The sequence below is a fragment of the Nicotiana sylvestris genome, chromosome 9 (genome assembly GCF_000393655.2).
Source record: "Nicotiana sylvestris chromosome 9, ASM39365v2, whole genome shotgun sequence".
In the NCBI taxonomy this organism is placed as follows: domain Eukaryota; kingdom Viridiplantae; phylum Streptophyta; class Magnoliopsida; order Solanales; family Solanaceae; genus Nicotiana; species Nicotiana sylvestris.
This window is the reverse complement of record NC_091065.1, coordinates 164,854,614-164,875,496: the sequence shown is the minus strand read 5'-3', so window position 1 is coordinate 164,875,496 and position 20,883 is coordinate 164,854,614. Positions and strand designations below refer to the sequence as shown.

The 20,883-nt window shown below is 37.8% G+C and overlaps 1 long non-coding RNA gene across 1 annotated transcript; it reads right to left on the bottom strand.

The window, feature by feature from the left end:
- Nucleotides 1-2,372: 2,372 nt before the first annotated feature.
- Nucleotides 2,373-18,057, bottom strand: LOC104220300 (uncharacterized). Its single transcript, XR_011402083.1, has 4 exons — nt 17,912-18,057; nt 17,337-17,453; nt 16,991-17,061; nt 2,373-2,771 (listed from the first exon to the last, which is right to left on the bottom strand). It is a non-coding gene; the product is annotated as an uncharacterized lncRNA (long non-coding RNA).
- Between the last annotated feature and the right edge of the window lie 2,826 nt (nt 18,058-20,883).

The window sequence follows — 20,883 nt, the reverse complement described above, 5'->3', positions numbered from 1 at the left end:
CCAGTTTAATCCCTAGAATGCAGGCTTCATATTCGGCCATGTTGTTGGTGCATGGGAACCTGAGCTTGGCGGATACCGGGTAATGCTGACCGGTTTCTAATACCAAGACTGCTCCTATGCCAACTCCTTTGAAATTTGCAGCTCCGTCGAAAAACAACCTCCAACCATCATAGGATTCTGCAAGATCTTCTCCTATGAAAGATACCTCTTCATCGGGAAAATACATTTTTAGGGGCTCGTATTCTCCGTCTATGGGATTCTCGGCGAGATGGTCCGCCAAGGCTTGCCCTTTGATTGCTTTCTGGGTTACGTAAATAATGTCGAATTCACTTAGCAGGATCTGCCACTTGGCGAGCTTGCCAGTGAGCATAGGCTTCTGGAAGATATACTTCAGAGGGTCCATTCTGGATATGAGATAAGTAGTGTAAGCACATAAGTAATGCCTCAACTTCTGCGCGACCCAAGTCAGAGCACAACAAGTGCGTTCTAAAAGAGAATACCGGGCCTCGTACGGTGTGAACTTCTTACTGAGATAGTAGATGGCTTGCTCCTTTCTCCCTGTTTCATCATGTTGTCCTAAAACACAACCGAATGCTCTATCCGATACCGCAAGGTAAAGCAATAAGGGTCTTCCTGGATCAGGTGGAACCAAGACCGGCGGCGTTGATAGGTATTCCTTGATTCTGTCAAAAGATTTTTGACAGTCATCAGTCCATTTGGTAGCAGCGTCCTTCTTCAACATTTTGAAGATAGGTTCACAAATGACCGTGGATTGAGCTATGAACCGGCTGATATAGTTGAGTCTTCCTAGGAAACTCATCACGTCCTTCTTGTTCTTTGGCGGCGGCAATTATTGGATAGCTTTGACCTTTGATGGATCTAATTCTATTCCTCGACGAATCACGATGAAACCTAATAGTTTTCCAGCAGGAACCCCGAATGCACACTTGGCAGGATTCAGTTTCAGATTGTACCTCCTCAGTCTATTGAAGAATTTTCTTAGATCTGCCATGTGATACCTGACTTTCTTAGATTTAATGATGATGTCATCCACATATACCTCGATCTCCTTGTGTATCATGTCATGAAAGATGGTAGTCATGGCTCTCATGTAGGTGGCACCAGCGTTCTTCAAACCGAATGGCATCATTTTGTAACAGTACATTCCCCACGGTGTGATGAAAGCCATTTTTTCTGCATCTTCCTCATCCATCCATATATGATGATACCCAGCGAAACAATCAACAAAAGACTGCAACTCATGCTTGGCGCAGTTGTCGATAAGAATGTGTATGTTAGGCAAGGGGAAGTCGTCTTTGGGGCTGGCCCGATTAAGATCCCGGTAGTCAACACAAACTCTAACTTTCCCATCCTTTTTTGGCACTGGCACGATGTTGGCTAACCATGTCGGATACTCTACTACCCTGAGAACCTTGGCTTTGACTTGCTTGGTAACCTCTTCTTTCATTTTCAAACTCATGTCGGGTTTGAATTTCCTGAGCTTCTGCTTTACCGGCGGGCATGTTGAATCTGTTGGCAATTTGTGAGCTACAATGGATGTGCTGAGACCAGTCATATCATCATATGAATAGACGAATATGTCTTCGTATTCCTTTAGGAACTCCGTGTACTCTTTCTTTTCTGATGGTGACAAGTGAACACTGATGCGCGTTTCTTTGACATTCTCTACATCTCCCAGATTAACGACCTCAGTTTCATCCAAATTAGACTTAGGCCTATTTTCAAAATTCTCAACTCCTCTAACGACCTCTTCTGGTATATCATCCTCTTCGGAGTCCGTATCCGTTTGTTGCGTTGTCTCGTTGCAAGTCACAATCATTGGTTCATCATCAAGGCAAGTAATAGTAATGTTGTGCAAAATAAAGTGAATGATAGGAAAATAATAAGAGAGAGATATATAATAAACTGAAATGCTTCGATTAGATTCATAATTATTTTGAGTATCAGAGCTCTTTTCAATAAAATCAACTAGTAAAAAGTAAAATGTGATTCATGGTGCTTTTGTTTAGCCTTGCTACCCCGAAGCTTTCCGGGCCCTGGTGGTTCTGATTGACCAATTGCTGACTGAGCATTGGATCTCTTACTATATGATGATGGTGCCAGAATGCACGAACTAACCTTTGGGGAAGAGAATAAAAATAAAGAAAAACAAAAAGGTAACAAGTTAGTGCAGGTTATGAGAAGAAAATTGTTGCAATATTTAAACACATTGTGCAAGAATATAAATCACGTTCTAATTTGGGTGCCTCGTTGTGCTTGAGGTAGGCCCAGCGAACAATTAACTTGGAGAACTTATAATGCTAAGTGCCTCATTTTATTGATAAAAAATAAGACGAATCCCAAAACGACACTAAAATAGCGGAAAGTAAAATGTCACTAATGGCCATTGACCTTATTACATTAAAAGCGAAAAGAAAGACGCCTAACTACTTGGTCCCAGAAGGACCTTCTTCAGGTTGAATGTTCTCTTTGATCAAGTCCTCCAGCTCGCGCAGATTTTCCAGTAAAAATGCTATCGCCAGACGTTCTCCTTTGCCTTCCTCAGCATTTTGACAGTCGATGACTCTTTTCCTCACTTTCCCTTCCAATTCCAGCAAGCTGTACTCCAGGTATTCTAGCTTCTCACTAGCCTTGGTGACTCTCTCTTTCCATTCGTTGATTTGGTTGCTCGATGGGAGGTTTCTCCACCAAGTCTGCAAGAGTGAAGGTATGTTTACCATACCGAAGTCAGGAACTTTGTCATTCATTTTCTGCAAAACAAAAGGGTTAAGACCTCACCCCCACCGGACTCGACTATTTAAACCAATAATTAGCATAAAAAGCATTTAGTTCTCCAAATAAATGCACAGAACATGTAGGTGTCCGTTTGGGTTTCAGGGAAACCCGATGGACTTTGGACAAGGCTATCTTAATGAGTCATTATGTGGACAACATGACTGACTCGGCTATGTTTGACCATGATGCATGCACAGTTAAACAGAGTAAGGTTTCTATTGGGGTATTAGACAGGTACCCTTGAGCGGACAACTCAAGAGGGAAAGGCACGGAACCGTCGACTGCACCGCTGATCGACTGATTTTACCGCAAATACGCCTTTGCCGAATTTAAAGGGTGATAATATTAGAAGAGCGCAACCACTCATTATAAGCGTTGCTATGGTGTTTGTTTGGCATGAGTGGAATATGATGTTGAAGATGTAGTTTACAAGAATAAAACAAATTGACATGTATTTTCACATTCATAAGATAAATGATTACAATAATTGCAGTAATTACAACAGTATTGAAATAAAGCAGTAAAGGAAAGCAGCTAAAGGAAAGAAAAGACATGAAGAGCCAAGTCAGTTTCGTAGTGAAAGAATAAAAGACAGTAAATAAAGCAATTAATGAGATAGTAAAGTCACAAGCAACATGCAATGGTAAAAGCCTAAAGAAAATCCCCAGCAGAGTCGCCATGCTGTCGACGCCCCCTTTTCATCTAACCATGGGGTCAGAAATCGGGTATACGACATTGGGAGGACAACTCTATTCCCTTTCGAGAATTGGGTTTGGAAGTTGAAAAGTCGCCACCTAATGATTATAGTGCAATCGGACACTTTAAGAAAGGGTTTGAGATGAAGAGACCAGAGATTAGGGTAAGGGCTAGAAATTATCTCGAGGGGAAGGTGTTAGACACCCCTCAAGATCCACTAGTGTGGTTCCCGGCCATGTTACAATTGTAATTTACAAGTAAACAATCAAGGCTCAAATAAGGACTTGCATACAACATTGCAATTAGGTTGAAAACTTTTGAAGGTAAATAGAGAGGGCAGAAATTTATTAAAAAAAAGATTTGAATAGTCTTACAAGAAGAGCTGAAAGCAAATAAAAGGGAGGGGGTCCTAGGTTTATGATTAATATGGATCACTTCAATGCAATATCCAGCAATCACTCCTCAGAAGAGGGGTCGCACGTGATATTAGCGCACTGGTCATCATATCCATATTCGACCCTTCCCACCCCGTTAAGGTGTTAAAACGCGTTTAGTTTCGTTTACTTATTGCATGCTAATAGTCGTTCCAACCTATCAGTCCCGGGGTATTAGGACTTCTAATCCTAAGAGGGAAGAAAGGGATGGGGCCTTTATGGAGTTTAAAGGATAAAATTCTAGTTTCGACATTCAAAACAAATATCAAATAAAGGGATGAGTAAACAAGCAAACAAGGCTCAAATAAACCCCTTAAATCAGACAACACTTAGTTTAGCATGTCTTAGCATATACTGATTTGGTCTTAAGTTAAAAATTAAACGGCGAGCGGACTGGTTCAACACATATATTTAGACAGAAAGTCTGCATTAGGCAACTCAGATACAATTGTCAGAGATTAAGGCACTTAATTAACACGAGTGGGATTACTGATTCTTTTGAAAATAGACAGAAAAGTTTTGAAGAAAAGGCAAGCCGCAGACTTAACAAAGCGACGTAGAATAGTTCCCAAAAGACAGACCATTGAATTGCAGATTAGTAGAGAAAGAGCAATTTTAAACAAGTTTCAAAAGGGGCAGATTGTTTAAGGAGAAAACGAGTTCGAGCTGCAGAACTTATTAAAAAATGATAAAATACAGAAAAGTGATATGTAACTGAGTTGGAAATCGTTCATCAAACTACCAGAAAAGGCAGTAAGTTTCAGAAAGCATGCAAGTTTACCAGAAGATTAGGTTTTAGAAAGAGTTGCACTAATCTGAGAAGAGGGTCAATGGTTCGGAGAACCACTGATTTTTGTCCGTTAGTCAATGGAATCGTTACTGCTTTTAGACGAGTGAGGCAAGTTTGATTTTAAAAACTTCCTATAGACATGATCTCTACGAGTCATTTGTTTTAAACCATGTTAACAAACTTGTAAATAGATGCTGATTTGATTAACCCTAAAAATTTGCCTAATATCGTGAACATGCACATTCCTATAGGCATGATATCTATATGCAAGATTGCAGAAAGTTAAATATTGTCTCTTATAGGCATGATTTCTATGGGATTGGATCAGAAACATTAAAAAGAATTAAAACCCTAAAGCATGGTTTCTACCATTTGATGCAGGAAAGTAAAATCCATCCCACACCCTTTACTAATATTTTCCCCGAGTTTCTTTTACAAAGTTATTACAGAACTGGAAGGAAAAGACTAAAAATAAATACATCAAAGCTACAGACAAATCCGAGGAAGCCCAATGCAACCTTAATGTTCAACACATGTGTTTCACCAAATCCAGATTCCAGTTCCAAGGCCTTCTCCTTGCTCAGAATGTTTTCAAAGTTCCAAGGAGTCTTAAGAACTCCAGGCAATGCTTAACACTCTGAGTAATTATAATAGCAACAGAGTAGTGCAGTGTGGAAATGTCAGCCCTTAGACATCCAAGTTCAGAGGGAGCTCAAGGGTCCCAAAGCATGGATTACCAAAGGGGGGCAAAACTTAAGGAACTAGGAGTAAGTGTAAAGTGAGGGGAGTTGAGGGAATCAGAGCAAAGGGTGGTCATACCCAGCCATGAGTATAGGCTGGCACATCCCTGACCCTTTACTTGATCCAAACAAATAAAGAGCAGACTTTTAAAGTCAGACTTGAGCCTGGATGGTGATTAGGACACTACCAGACTCTAGTCAAGGCTCAGCACATAAAGGGGGAAGAAGGGAATGAGACTGATTTGAGTAAGATTCAAGAGAACCTGGTCTCAGGTCATGGATAGAAATGGGATGCTACCCTAACCTAGAACAGTACTCACACATAAGGGATCCCAGGGAAAGGGTGCACATGGAAAACATGTATAGAAAAACATCAAGGAAGGACAAGAAAGCATAACAGAACTTAAAGGTGCAAAAACATGAAGAAAGAACATAACAGACTAAAGTATAGCTACAGAATGCAGGAAAGCACAATACAAACATATAGTGAGGGACATGTGAAAGGGAGAAGTAAACACATAGTTTTGGAGAATGTTATTTAACTTATGGAGACATACCAGTTGCAACTTTCAAACAGCAGAACAAACAAAGCAAGAAAACAACCAGAGAGTCCAATCTAGCCTCAGCAAACACTTGAGAAAAGCAAGCAAGATTCTATAGTCTAGCCTTGGCTTTCAGCCGACTAGACACAACAGTAATACTAATAGTGGTAAAGAGAAGAGAGCTTTTAGTGTGTGTGTATTTTTTTTTGAACTCTATTGTTCGTGTGTTTAAAGAAAAAAGAGCAGGGTATTTATAGTTTAAAAACCAGGCAAGTCAGCAAGGCAAAAAATAATTCAGTATCAATTAGAATCAATCAGGAGAAGGGGATTCCTTTAATTAAGGAGTCTGAATTTGAACGGTAAAAGGGCAGAGTTTTATTTAAGGAAATAAAATCAAGTAACACATTGGGCAATGAAGGGTAAATACATAAGGGAAGTTTAAAAATACACGGTTAGGTAAATAAGGTAAGAAGTAAATCAACTAGTACATAGTAAATCAAGGAATCAAGGATTCGAAATCAATAATGAACCAAGTCAGAAAAAGGTCCAAATTAGACAAAGAAAGAATCAAACAAGCTCACATAATGGTAGTCTGAAATCAATCCCCAAAATTAGGGTTATTTCGAGAGGGAAAGGTCTGACTATAAAGAGTGCATAGCTTTAAACATGCGAGGCTGGAATTAAACAAACAGAGTGGTCATGCAATCAAGAGTAGAAGAACATAGCTAGAAGAGAGTGTCAGATAGCATGAGAGAAATCAGAAGGTCTTGCAAAGCTTAGCAAGAATCAGAGAACATGAGACGAACTTAGAAATTAGGGTTTTTGAAATCAAACTAGTTTAGACACATGAAACAAAACAATCGCACACAAGTGTTTTGAAAACCCCCAAAATCTAGGGTTTCCTCCATAGATTAAATGTAAAGACGAAAGCGTAGAAAATTAGGCAAAGTAAACTCAGAAAATCCAAGGAACATAAACATTTCATGGAATCATAATGAAAGAAAACACAGAAAGGAAATCACTAGCAAACCCTAGGAGGAAATACAATAAAAGAAGAATACATAGAAACCATAGTGAAAACACTTAGGAGTTACAACAAAGCAAAATACGGTAAGAAATCACAGTAGAACAAGTAAAAATCAAGGAAACCCTAGGTTCGAGAAGACGAACAGTTTTGAAAGCAAAAACTTGAAATGATGTAAGAAATACTTTAAAAACCTCAGAAATAGCACAGATCTAAAGTAGATCTAGAGAGAAACAAGAAAACCTCGAAATGGCATAGGGTTTCAGAGAAACCCTAGAAAATGAGAAAGGCCTGGAAAAGGGGCTGGTCCAAGTCGAGATGGACTCATAAGGCTAAGACACGCCGGAGATGAGCCGGAGATGGCCGGAGAAGGTGAAGGGAGCTGGCGAGGAGGTGGAAGGTTCCAGTGAGAGTGAGAGATAGAGAGATAGAGACGAGTGAGTGAATGAGAGGGGATTGGGGGTCGTTAGGTTAAAAAAAGGAAAGGGCAAACGGGGGTCGTTGATTAAAACAATCAATGACCACAATTTTAAAATGGGATCCGGTCGGGTTCGTTTGATTGGGTCTGGGTCGGGTAGAAATAAAATTGGGTTGGGAATTGGGGGGGTTAGAATTAGGCTGTAATTGAAATCAAAAAGAGGCTAAAATTGAAATAGTCATTTTTCCCTTTTGAATTTATAAAAATAGTAAAAGATGTTAAAAATCAAATTAGAAATACTGGGTTGATAAACAATATGTAGGTATTAATTTAAAAATATTAAGACTGATTTTGTAATAAAAATTGCTATTAAAAGAAGTAGGCTAAAATTGCAATTTCGTGCAATTTTAGTTTAAAAATACCAAATGGACTTGTAAAATTATGCAAAAATCATGTAAATTATATTTTGACGTAAATGTGAGAGTGAAATAAATTATTCACCAAAATGACAAGTTTTGGGAATAATTAATGGATTTTATAGTGCACAATAAGCCATAAATTGGTCTTAAAAATTATTAAAAATGCCAAAATCTTTTGGGGTGCTCATATATGAACACATATGCTATTTTGAAAGTGTTTTGAGTATATAAAAAATACATAGGGAAAAATTGGGTATCAACAGACCCCGGTTCCACCTTGTCCTATGTTACCCCTGTTGTTGCTATGGAATTTGGGATAGAACCAGATCAGCTTCATGAGCCATTTTCGATGTCTACTCTGGTGGGTGAGTCTATTACTGCTGCTCGAGTTTATAGAGGTTGTGTTGTTACAGTACGGGGTAGGGATACCACAACCGATCTTATTGAATTAGGGATGGTCGATTTTGATGTAATAATGGGAATGAATTGGCTTTATTCATGTTTTGCCAAACTTGATTGTCGGACTAGAACCATAAGGCTTGAATTTCCTAATGAACCTATTGTTGAATGGAAAGGAGATAATGTAGTGCCTAAAGGTCGGTTTATTTCTTACCTTAAGTCCGCGAAGATGATCAAGAAGGGGTGTATCTATCAATTAGTTCGGGTTATGGACACCAATGCCGAGACGTCTAGCCTTGAGTTCGTGCTAGTTGTGAATGAGTTTCCCCATGTCTTTCTGGATGAACTCCCTAGAATTCCTCCAGACAGGGAGATTGATTTTGTGATCGATGTGATGCCAGGCACGGAGCCTATATCAATTCCACCTTATAGAATGGTACCGACAGAATTGAAAAAGCTAAAGGAACAATTGAAGGATTTGCTAGAAAAGGGGTGGGTTTCATCCGGCCAAGTGTGTCACCATGGGGCGCACAGGTCTTGTTTGTAAGGAAGAAATATGGGTCGCTGCGGATGTGTATTGACTATCGGCAACTCAACAAGGTCACAATCAAAAATAAATATCCTCTACCAAGGATAAATGACTTGTTTGATCAATTGCAAGGTGCTACGTGTTTTTCAAAAATTGACTTGCGGTCTGGGATCATCAATTGAAGATAAGGAAACAGGATATTCCAAAAACAGCTTTTAGGACACGGTATGGGCATTTTGAATTTATGGTGATGTCTTTTGGCCTAACAAATGCCCCGACAGCTTTCATGGATCTTATGAATCGAGTCTTCAAGCCTTTTCTAGACTCCTTTGTGACAGTATTCATTGACGATATTCTTGTATATTCCCGAAGTCGAGAAGATCATGCTAACTATCTCAGGGCAGCTCTGCAGACTCTTCAGCAACATCAACTGTATGCAAAATTTTCGAAATGCGGATTCTAGCTTGAATCCGTTGCATTCTTGGGTCATGTCGTCTCTAGGGAAGGAATTATGGTTGATCCTCAAAAGATTGTAGCTGTGAAGAATTGTCCTAGGCCTACCACCCCAACTGAGATTCGTAGTTTCTTAGGTTTGGCTGGGTACTACAGGAGGTTTGTGGAATGGTTTTCTACTCTTGCCTCTCCATTGATTAAATTGACGCAGAAAGTAGTTAAATTCCAATGGTCCGATACTTGTGAAAGGAGCTTCCTAGAATTGAAATCAAGATTGACTACAACACCGGTATTAGCTCTGCTAGGGGGTACCGAGGGATTTGTGGTATATTGAGATGCTTTAAGGATCGGGCTTGGGTGTGTGTTAACGCAACACGGCAAGGTTATAGCCTATGCTTCTAGGCAACTCAAGAATCATGAAAAGAATTATCCAACCCATGACTTAGAGCTGGCGACAGTGGTGTTTGCACTAAAGATTTGGCAACATTATTTGTATGGGGTCCACGTGGATGTATTTACGGATCATAAGAGCCTTCAATATATTTTCAAGCAGAAGGAGTTGAATTTGAGACAAAGAAGATGGCTAGAGTTACTCAAGGACTATGACATTGATATTCTCTACCACCCGGGAAAGGCTAATGTTGTAGCGGATGCTCTTAGTCACAAATCTATGGGGAGTTTGGCTCATTTGGAGGCATATCAGAGGCCGTTGGCCAGGGAGGTTCACCAGTTAGCTAGTTTGGGAGTTCGCCTGGCGGACTCTAATGAAGGAGGAGTGATTATGCAGAATAAGGCTGAATCATCGCTTGTGACGGAAGTGAAATAGAAGCAATTCAACAATCTATTGTTAGCACAACTGAAAGAAGGGATTCATAAACACAAGACCACAGCTTTTTCCCTTGGCATGGATGATGGTACCCTACGATACCGAGGCCGCCTATGTGTTACGGATATTGACAGTCTTCGGGAAAGGATCATGGCAGAAGCTCACACTTCCAGGTATTCCATGCACCCAGGTTCTACGAAAATGTATCATGATCTCAGGGAAGTTTATTGGTGGAATAACATGAAAAGGGATGTGGCGGACTTTGTGGCTAGATGTCCGAACTGTCAGCAAGTGAAGGCCGAACATCAAAGACCTGGTCGATTGGCTCAAAGAATAGAAATTCCAATGTGGAAATGGGAGATGATCAACATGGATTTTGTGGTAAGGTTGTCGCGCACTCTGCGCAAGTTTGACTCAATTTGGATGATTGTGGACCGACTCACGAAATCGGCGCACTTCTTGCCAATTAAATCTACCAACACAGCGGAACAGTATGCTCAGTTGTATATCAAAGAAATAGTCAGGTTGCATGGCACTCCAGTCTCAATCATTTCAGATCGAGGGGCTCATTTCACTGCCAACTTTTGGAAGAAATTTCAGCAAGGTTTGAGTACGTAGGTACATCTTAGCACAACTTTCCATGCTCAAATCGACGGGCAAGCAGAGCGGACTATTCAGACGCTTGAGGACATGTTGCGTGATTGTACTCTTGATTTCAAAGGTAGTTGGGATGACCATTTTCCACTCATAGAATTTGCTTACAACAACAACTTTCATGCTAGTATCCAGATGGAACCATTTGAGGTGTTGTATGGTAGGAGATGTAGTTAACCCATTGGGTGGTTCGAGATTGGAGAAGCTGAATTGATAAGGCTGGACCTCGTGCATCAGGCTATGGAGAAAGTCGAGATTATTAAAGAGAGGTTGAAAACTGCTCAGAGTCATCAATAGTCTTATTCGGACATTCGTCGCAGAGATTTAGAGTTCAAAGAAAATGATTGGGTATTTTTGAAGGTTTCCCCCATGAAAGGCATCATGTGATTTGGGAAAAAAGGGAAATTAAGTCCGAGGTATGTCGGACCGTACAGAATCATTCAGAGGATTGGTCAGGTGGAATACAAGCTCGAGTTGCCACCTGAGATGTCATTGGTACATCCGGTCTTCCATGTGTCTATGTTGAAGAAGGTAGTGGGAGATCTGTCCACTATTGTGCTAGTTGAAACTATTGAGGTTAGTAAAGTACTATCTTATGAAGAAATTCCAGTTGTCATTCTTGATAGGCAAGTCCAGAAATTGAGAAATAAGAAAATTGCCTCCATAAAAGTGTTATGGGGGAACCAGCAGGTTGAGGAATCCACTTGGGAAGCCGAGGAAGAAATGAGAAAGAAGTACCCACATTTGTTTGAATAATCATGTAATAGCTTTTATGCATTTGGGTCCTATGAACTCTTATCTTTTGATTTGATCTATGTTAAACTATTCCATTTTTGATTATATATGTTGCCTATGCGGCCATGGTTGGTGTTGTACAAGTTATGTTATGTCTACGGAACATGTATATGCTATTAGGATATGTATCTGGGGCCCTCTGACAGGTGGTAGGCCTAGTTACAAAAGAAACTCTAGTGAAATTTTCAGAAATTTAAGGAGTTAACCAAATTCGGGGCTGTTGATATATTTCATGATGTGAAAAAGTTGAAGTTACATAAGGATGGCTAATGAATGAACCATGATCCTCATTCGAGGACGAATGATCTTAAGCGACGGAGAATGTAAAGCCCCAGAAAATTTTGCTAAGTAATTTAAGATTTCGTGGTGCCAAGGTAAGCTAATTATTTTATCTTGTGTGCAAATGAGGATTCATGATATAATGGATATCAATTGGATGTATTAATAAGCGTATAAGTCATATTATAAGTGATTTGGGGTCTAAGGAGAGGCCTAAGTCTAAGCCAAGTTGAAAAATTTCATAATAGACTAAAGTTGTAAATGAGTACGCACAAGACCTCACTTTGGACAAGCATATCTCCATTTATATAAGGTTTTGTGTGATGCACAACCTATCAAATTAAAGCTCTTTGAGTGTAGTTTCCAACTCATCAAACCATTTGACATTTGGAGGTGTATACAGAACATTATGACCATTTTACCGGACCTGTGTCAGATGCGCGTCCGCGGGAAAACTGATAGTTTCTGCCTCCGAGCGCGGCCCAAGCGCAACCACTGCGTCCTGGGCGCAGTTTGACTGCGGTCGCGCGCCTAGCAGCCCTATAAATACCCCAAGACCGAGTATAGAGAGTCTTTAAGTCATTGTTTTGAGTTAGGGCTTGCTCTATCAAGGGGAATCCATCTCATACTTCCCTCCTATGATTCAAGGTAGTGTTTTTGGAGTATTTTGAGTTGATTACTACTCCTAAACACTTATATTTACAAGGATTGATCTTGAAAATCCATAGATTCCCATTCAAATCCCTAAATTGATCAAGAACACTACAAGTGGGGATTCTCAAGATTCTTACTACAAGAGGTATGTCTATCATCTCTAACTACTCTATGGTGATTATTTATGTAAGATATATACGTTAGAACTCATGGGATGGTGATTGGAAGCCATAGGTGTCTAACCTAGGTTGTGTTGGTGTTGTAGAGATTGTGAGATGGGTTATTGAGGTATGATTCTTGGGTGTAATAGTATTATGTATACATGTATGTACAAATTAGGTTTGTGGGAAAATTGTTGAACATAAATAAGTAAAGATTGGGTTGGGGAATGAAGGAAATCTTGTAAAAGAAATTTGAAATCAAGATGCTCGACTAGTATTTGATAAAATGCTCAAATGAGCTGAAACCATGAATACCCTCCTAATTTGTGTTCAATTTTGTTATGTCTCAAAGTAGATTGGGATTGCTAGAATTTCCGGAATGTCGTAGTAACTTAAGGAAAGCTTAAACAAGGTATATATGGCTAAAACCCAGTCTTTTAGAAATTGAGCTCCATCGGTGTTTGTGTAAATACGGTAGGATCAAAGTTGAATTGTTGTGTTGATTGTTGTTTCACATGAATTTGGGGTTGCGACCTTATATGCATGAAAGATGTGTCTCAATATGATAAATGTGCTATTCCTGATAACTTGAAAGGGTGCAAGGAGTATGAATCATGTACTGAAATGCTTAGATCTTAAATTGAGATTGAAGCTGCATATGTTGTGTCCTCTATGTGAAGTCTCATCTATGCTTACAATTTTATTTGCTCTTGTGTGCACATGTTATCCTAAATTACAAATTTAACATTGAAATTGGGAATGATGTGAAATGTGTCCTAGTGCCAAATATATGACGTGATAGTTGTGGCCCCAAGTGCCTATGAAATGACATATGTGAAACAAAGATTGAGTTGACATGATTGATGAAAAAGGGAAACGCCTTGGTAAGGTGGCCTAGCAGATCGGAATGAGATCGGACGCCATGTCGCGCACATGGTGGTATTGTGTTGATATTCAATCCCGGATAAAAAGGGAAAATGGGATTGTGATTGAAGAGTATGTCTCAAGTGAGGCAACCTAGCTGATCAGGTCGAGATCGGACTCCGCTCAAGCTAGCGGTAGTATTGTGAACAATGATAAACAATATAAAATACCCCAAACTAAAGTGAAAATTGTATGATTCTTTTCCTTGATAATGTTGTGATTGTTTGAAACTTTTGAGTTATACTTGTGATTTCCTTATGTTTGGTATGAAAGTTCTTTCTAACTAGAAGGTGTTTAGTTATACACACTAGTACTATTCCATGGTACTAACGTCCCTTTTGTCGGGGGCGCTATATTTTTTTTAAATGAATGTAGGTGGCTCCATTGCGGATAGTGTCAATCGCGCGTAGCGGAGTACCTTCTTCTCAAAGTCTTGGTGCGCCCCTTTCTCCTTCAAGGGGTTGTATTGTACATCTTTTGTTGTGGACTTTCACTTTTGAGGTATTGCCAGAGCCTTGTTGCCGGCGTTGTTATACTTGTCTTTTGTATCCTTAGAGGCTCCGTAAACATATGTGTGGGTTATGTACGGGTGTTTGATGGGTCTACGAACCATGTTGTAATTCTAGCTCTCGCTTCTCTAAAGTGTAATTGTATGGAATCTTAAAAACTTAACTACGGTTTAAGGTTGTGATATAAAATGAACTAACTGTGTTGAATGTACTACCTTTCCTATTGTCTAAATAAATGAAAGTATGGTTTCCTTATTCATATTGAGTTGGGTAGAAAGTGTTTGATAATGCTTGCTCAGTTGGGTTCACTCGATTGAGCGCCGATCGCGTCTCCCGAGGTTGGGGAGTGAAAAAATTCCACTGCCTCACAGCCAAACCCTTCGCAAATGCAGGACATGCATCGCGAACGCGAAGGTTAAAACCTGCAACACCAACAGTAGTTTTTCTGCAATTTCCTCCAATATGAAATAGTCCGTTTAACCACCCGAAACTCACCCGAGGCCCTCGGGACCTCAACCAAACATGCCAAAATATCCCATAACATCATTCAAACTTGTTCCAACCTTCGGAACGCTAAAAAAAACATCAAAACACGAAATTTGCATCGGATTCAAGCCTAAGAATTCCAAAACTCCCAAATTCCGCTTTCGATCAAAAAGTCTATCAAACCACATCCGAATGACCTGAAATTTTGCACACACATCCCAAATGACACTACGGACCTACTCCAACTTCCGGAATTCCATTCTGACTCCTATATCAAAATCTCCCCTATCAACCGGAAAATGCCAAAATTCCAATTTCGCCAATTCAAGCCTACCTCTACTACAGACCTCCAAAATATGTTCCGATCACACTCCTAAGTCCCAAACCACCTCCCGAAGATGTCTGAACCATCGAAATTTACATCCGAGCCCTTCTTCACATAAGTTAACATTCGGTTCACTTTTCCAACTTAAGTTCACTCAAAAAAGACTAAGTATCTCAAACATTACCAAAACCTTTCCGAACCCGAGCCAACTAACCCAATAACACATAATACTGATAAACAAAGCAATAAGAAGCAGAAATAGGGAAACAAAGTGGTAACTCATGAAACGACCGGTCGGGTCGTTACATCAGGTCCATCCATAAGTACAATTAAAGTAACCACAAAAATAAGTTTATCTCTTACCTCTTAAATATGAGTCACCTACAAATACCAATGCGCATCTAGAAACCTTTCAATCGTTGAACCATCTCTGGAATGAAAGTTTAACTGAAGGTTCACAACCTCAATTTCAAACCCTATGCTAAAATCTCAAATTCATTCATGAAATTAAATTGTAAAAGAACTTACGTGCATTCAATAATTTATGGAAGCAGAAAAGTATCCACAACCAAAACAAGAACAAAGACAAAGGCGGATAAAGAACATAAAAGAAAAAGCAGAGAAACCAGTGTAAGGAAAGAAGCAAACAGCAAAAAAATGAAGGAATCGTGATTATGTAAATTTGATAGAAGGGAAATAAAATGAATTAGAGCATTGTATTTCTTCAGATTCACCAATGTATGAAAGTATAATGGATTGAATCTTCAAAAGCATTTTTCCCGTAATTTGGTTCTCATACTGCAAATCTGCAAATTAGTTATTCTTAATTTATTCATTAATAGTTAATGCACAATATAGCTAAGTTTACGAGGACACGGTATATTAAGGTTCAATATGACAGGGAGAAAACCCCACAAATAATTACCTTTTCTCTCAGTGTTCAAGTAATTGTTATCCACAAAATTTTATTTGTATAATCTTCTAATTTTCATTACATCATAAGCTTGTTTTTTCCTGCCGCTTATCTTTCCTTTACATTTCTATTCTTGGTGGAGTTTCTTGTTTTCTCAGCATAATCGGTTATCACTTCATAAAACCATCATCTCTCGAACGATTACTAACTTTACAATAAAAATTTATTGGTCATTTTAAGCTGGATTAATGCTCCAAAGTTCTAATAAGCTGAGGATGAACTTTATTTTTCATTATGGTTAAGATATCTCATTGGATCTAACTTTCAATCCCATAAGTCGGTAGGAGATTTTTTAAGGGATGCAATAAAAAATTCAACTGGGATATATACGAATTTTGTCTGCCACATGCTTGCAAAGAAAACCGCCCCTTATTCCTCTCTAATCTTACTACATTTATGTCTATTACGCTACATATGCAAGCCTTCGGCCCTTCGCAGTAAAGACTTTTCAGTAAGTGTCATAGCAGCAAAGACTTTTTGATAAGTGCTTTAGCAATAAAGACTTGGATAAGAAGACTTAGAAAAAACAAAGTATTTTTTTATCACTAACTTTTATCTTTAATTAGAACTTGTTTGGCATAAAGTAAATTTTGAGTTGTCTAAAACATATGTTGATTCGAATAGGTCGTATAATGGGCACTTCTGAGACTAAATTTCCATTTTAATAGTACGTATAACATGTAGTTCACTCCAATAATGGAGCAAAGCCTATGCATGTACGCAATTGACTTAACATAGTTGAAAGTTATAAATTAGCTATAGATTATTACTTCCAAATTGTGCATACAATTTAGCTTGAAAACTGCGAATATTTTGCAGCTATTTATGCTTCAACTCAACTGCAGCTTAGATATTTGTAGCGTATACCTGAAAGCTATATAGAAACTGCTAAATTCCTACTTGTTAAATTTTTTAAAGTAATTAATGGACAATTCTATGATTAATGAACCAAGAAGTATTCTTTTTGTTTTGCCTTTCCTGAACCTCCTGGATATCAGCCTCTATGAACTTTAAGTTATTCTTTAATTCTTCAAACAACTGCTCATGCATCATCATCAAAGTATATCATTTAAGAGTTACATATAAACAATACTAGTAAGTGGAAGGAAATATAAAAAAAGGAGGAAAATGTTGCTTTCCGAGAAGGTGAAAAGAAATTATTACCTGTTTTAGAGCCCCATAATCTTGCGGAACTGAAAGAATTAGTTGCTCTTTACTACATTTGCTTGCACTTTCTGAACAAAAGAACCAAGTAAGAGACACACATGCATGCATAGAGAATCAATTTTTACTTATCAGTTCTTTGAGAGAAAGTATGTATAAGTTGAAGAATGCAGCGTCACAAGGTCTAAAACTTGCCACGCAAAACCAAGAATGTTTTGTATCTACTTTCTATTCCGACCATATAAAAGCAAGGTAAAAATATCAAGAGTGATGGCACTCTTAAAGGTTGCAATGCCTTTTGATGACCCTCGAGGGAAAAAAAGAACATTCATAAAACCATTCTTACCTATTGGGGTCTTCTGCAACTGTTAGTGCAAGTGATGAGAGATTTTTATTAGTCTTATATCTCCAGTACAAGAATTGATCAGGTCCTGGACCTAGGTAGCTGCTTCAATGCTGCAACCTGTCTAATAAATGTTAAATAGCAATGGAACTCAAATCTAGAAGTTAAGTAATGCTTTTTCGGGAAGAAACATGTCGTGGAGAGTCTTATTTCCTTCAAGAGATTTTATCTACTAACATTTTATAGGCATCAGTGGTGCTCATATCATGTAAGATTTAAAAGAGAAATGAAAAGAAGCTGACAAGAAACTAAAGATTAAACAAATTTGTGTAACAGAAATCACATGCCACAAAAAACATGGAGAAAGACAGACAGCAATATGTAATCATAAAATATCAAAAACACCGAAACCAAATTAGGACACCAAAAACAAAGAACAAATCATTAATAATTTCAGTTGATGAACAAATCGTTTGATAACATAAAAGTATTACATTAGTCACCAGTCGATTATAGATACATGCATGTACAAATCAATACACCAAGCAAGACAAGAAATAGATTAGAAAGAAAATTACCACAAACGTACAACAGTAGAAGCAACCACAGGACAAGCAATCGAACCATATGCGATTAGAACAACATAAAGTGAAAAAATGGAAGAGAAAGCAACGAATTTTCAAGCACAATGAAAAGGGGGGAAATGGTGGCTTAAAAGTGAAAAAGAGTGGGAATTAGGGCTGAAGAGAAAATGGAGAAATAGAGACCAGCGGTAAATGTCAAATGAGCGAAAGAAAGAAAAGGGACAATTTTGATTTCAACGAGGACACGTGGGAATTTACAACAGTAACACGCAAGGGATATTATTAATATAAATTTCCGAATTTACCCTTCGTCTTCCAGACATGTTTTACTTATTATATAGTTAAATTAAAAAAAAAAAAGGAAATATTCATATTAACATTGCAGAAAGCATAAATACGAAATTTGATGACAAATATAGAAGTTGTTACGTGTAAATTTTATAACATATGCATGGCAATGATGGCATGTTACATTGTATTTCATGTACACTAGTTTAGTAGGAAACTGGAGGCAGATCAATAGGAGAATTGTTTTATAGACTTCTCTTTTGCATACGTTGTGGTTAAAGTAAAAATTGTTTGACCCTCCAAAAAATATTAGTGTCATCTAAAATAAAACGAAAGAAATATCAATTTTAAATATATTAGGGAGTATATATATATTTTTTCAGAAACAGAGGGCATGGCCTGAGCAACCAATTTGGACTGATTGAGACCGTGACGCTTGAGGGTCAAGCTCCAGCCAAGGCGCATTTCTTTCTTTTATAAATATGGTCAAACTTCCACGCAGGTTCTGTCTTAAGTAATTTCCTCCTGCTCTTTACATTAATTATTTTCTATTACAGTCAAATTTTTCTATAACAATTATCATCTATAAAAACACTTTATTATAATAGTTAAGTTTTCTTTGAAATAAATTTTTATGTTATATTATAATATATATTTTCTATAGCAACAGTTCGCAGGAAAAAAAGTCAAAAAACGAGATTATTATGAGGTTTGACTATATATATATATATATATATATATATATATATATATATATACTTATCATTTTAATTAGTCGTTTATCATTGAATTCTGCTACCGGCATTGTTGACCTGCTGACCTGACTCCTTTTGATGTCTCATTTTCCTCACTACATACAATACTACAATAATTAACTTATTAAATATTTCTTGCTTCTATTACACAAAAATTTGCTTATATAAACAAAAAATCTCATTCTTTCCTTGTATAGTTGTATATATCATCCCTTAATTACCTCTCTCGATCACAAACATAAGCACAATCACAAATACAGGTAGAGGGGATGGAATTGCTTAAAAAAATATTCCTTAGAAACTTAAACAAGCAATGGAGAAGAAGAAAATATCATCATCTGGATGGTGTTGGAAGGAATAACATGAAAGTTACAAGGTTTGGTGGGAAGAGAGCAATATGGAAGATTAAAGCAGTCCCAAAGTTGAAAATGAAGATGTTTTCCCCATTGAAATTATGGAAAAAGTTGAAGAATGCCTATATCAATATGATGCTTAACTTGTCCGGAAATGTCAGTTACTTAAGCAATGGAAATGTATTTGGTGGTAAAAGGATTCCCAAGGCTCGACAAGTTCAAGTTGGTTATACAAATACAGAGTTTGAGAACAGATTGATGCATGAGATATACAAATCTTTGGTGCCTTCTATGGAATTGTATCCTAATATGTAGAGAACCCATTCATTGTTTTCTTTCTTTCTTTCTTTCTTTCTTTCTGTAATTCTGTAACAGTCCAACTCATTAGTGATATTGTTCGTTTTGAATTTAGACCCATATGACTTTAAAAACATCATTGGGATTTAAGGTTTGGTTAATTATATACTCAGCATCTCTCCCGCGATATGTAACAGCTTATCTCACTAGTGATATTGTCTGTTTTAGACTTAGACCTGCATGACTTTAAAACGCATTACTAAAGTCTAAGGGTTGTTTACTTATATACCCAATATTTCTCCCGTGTTTTGTCGGTGTGGAATTCATCTAGAGTGTCACATTTTTGCCTTCCTTTAATTGGCCTCACGATTAAAAATAATTGAGGGGATTTGATTTGAATAGCTTTATTTTTTCATTCCCTTTAACACAAGCTTTTGTGGAGCCATAACTTGAAAGTTCTATTTTATATTTATTATATCAAAATCTTGCCTTGTTAATCTTTTTAAGCTTTTGTTTCTAGTCTGTTCTTCCTCTTCCTATATAGACGGCATAGAACGCTAAATTACTATTGTTTGTGTCACGATCCGAATTTCTCACCCTCGAGATTTCGGATTATGATGGCGTTTAAAATTTCACTTGCTAGACAAGATAACGTTAGCTATATTTATTAACCAATTTTAATAATTCAAATCAAATGATAACAATAGAAACCAAATAATCTGAAATAAGGTGATAAACTATAACGACTCGACCAGTCGTTTTGAGTTGCACTTCACTCGCCAGTTCTCGGGCATGTCTAGCCCTGTATGATGTATTTTGACTTATGTAAATCGTCGGTTTTGGTTTTCAGGTTAATCGGACTAGATATGGAAGAATGATTCTCAGCTTGAAGCTTTAAATTTGAAAGGTTTGACCAAGTTTTGACTTTTTAGTATTCGATCTCGGATTTGAATTATTTATGATTTGGTTAGCTCCGTTAGGTAATTTTGGACTTGGGAGCGTGTTCGAAATGTGACTTGGAGGTCTGTGGTGGAAATTGGAAATTTGGCGATTTTCAGTCGACAGTGGAAATTTTGATATTGGAGTTGGAATGGAATTTCAAAAGTTGGGGTAGGTTCGTGGTATCATTTTTGATGTGTGTGCAAAATTTGAGGTCATTCGAATGAGGTTTGATAGGTTTCAGCATCGTTTGTGGAATTTGGAAGTTTAGAAGTTCTTAGGCTTGAATCCGAAAGTGATTTGGTGTTTTAATGTTGTTTTGAGTGTTCCGAAG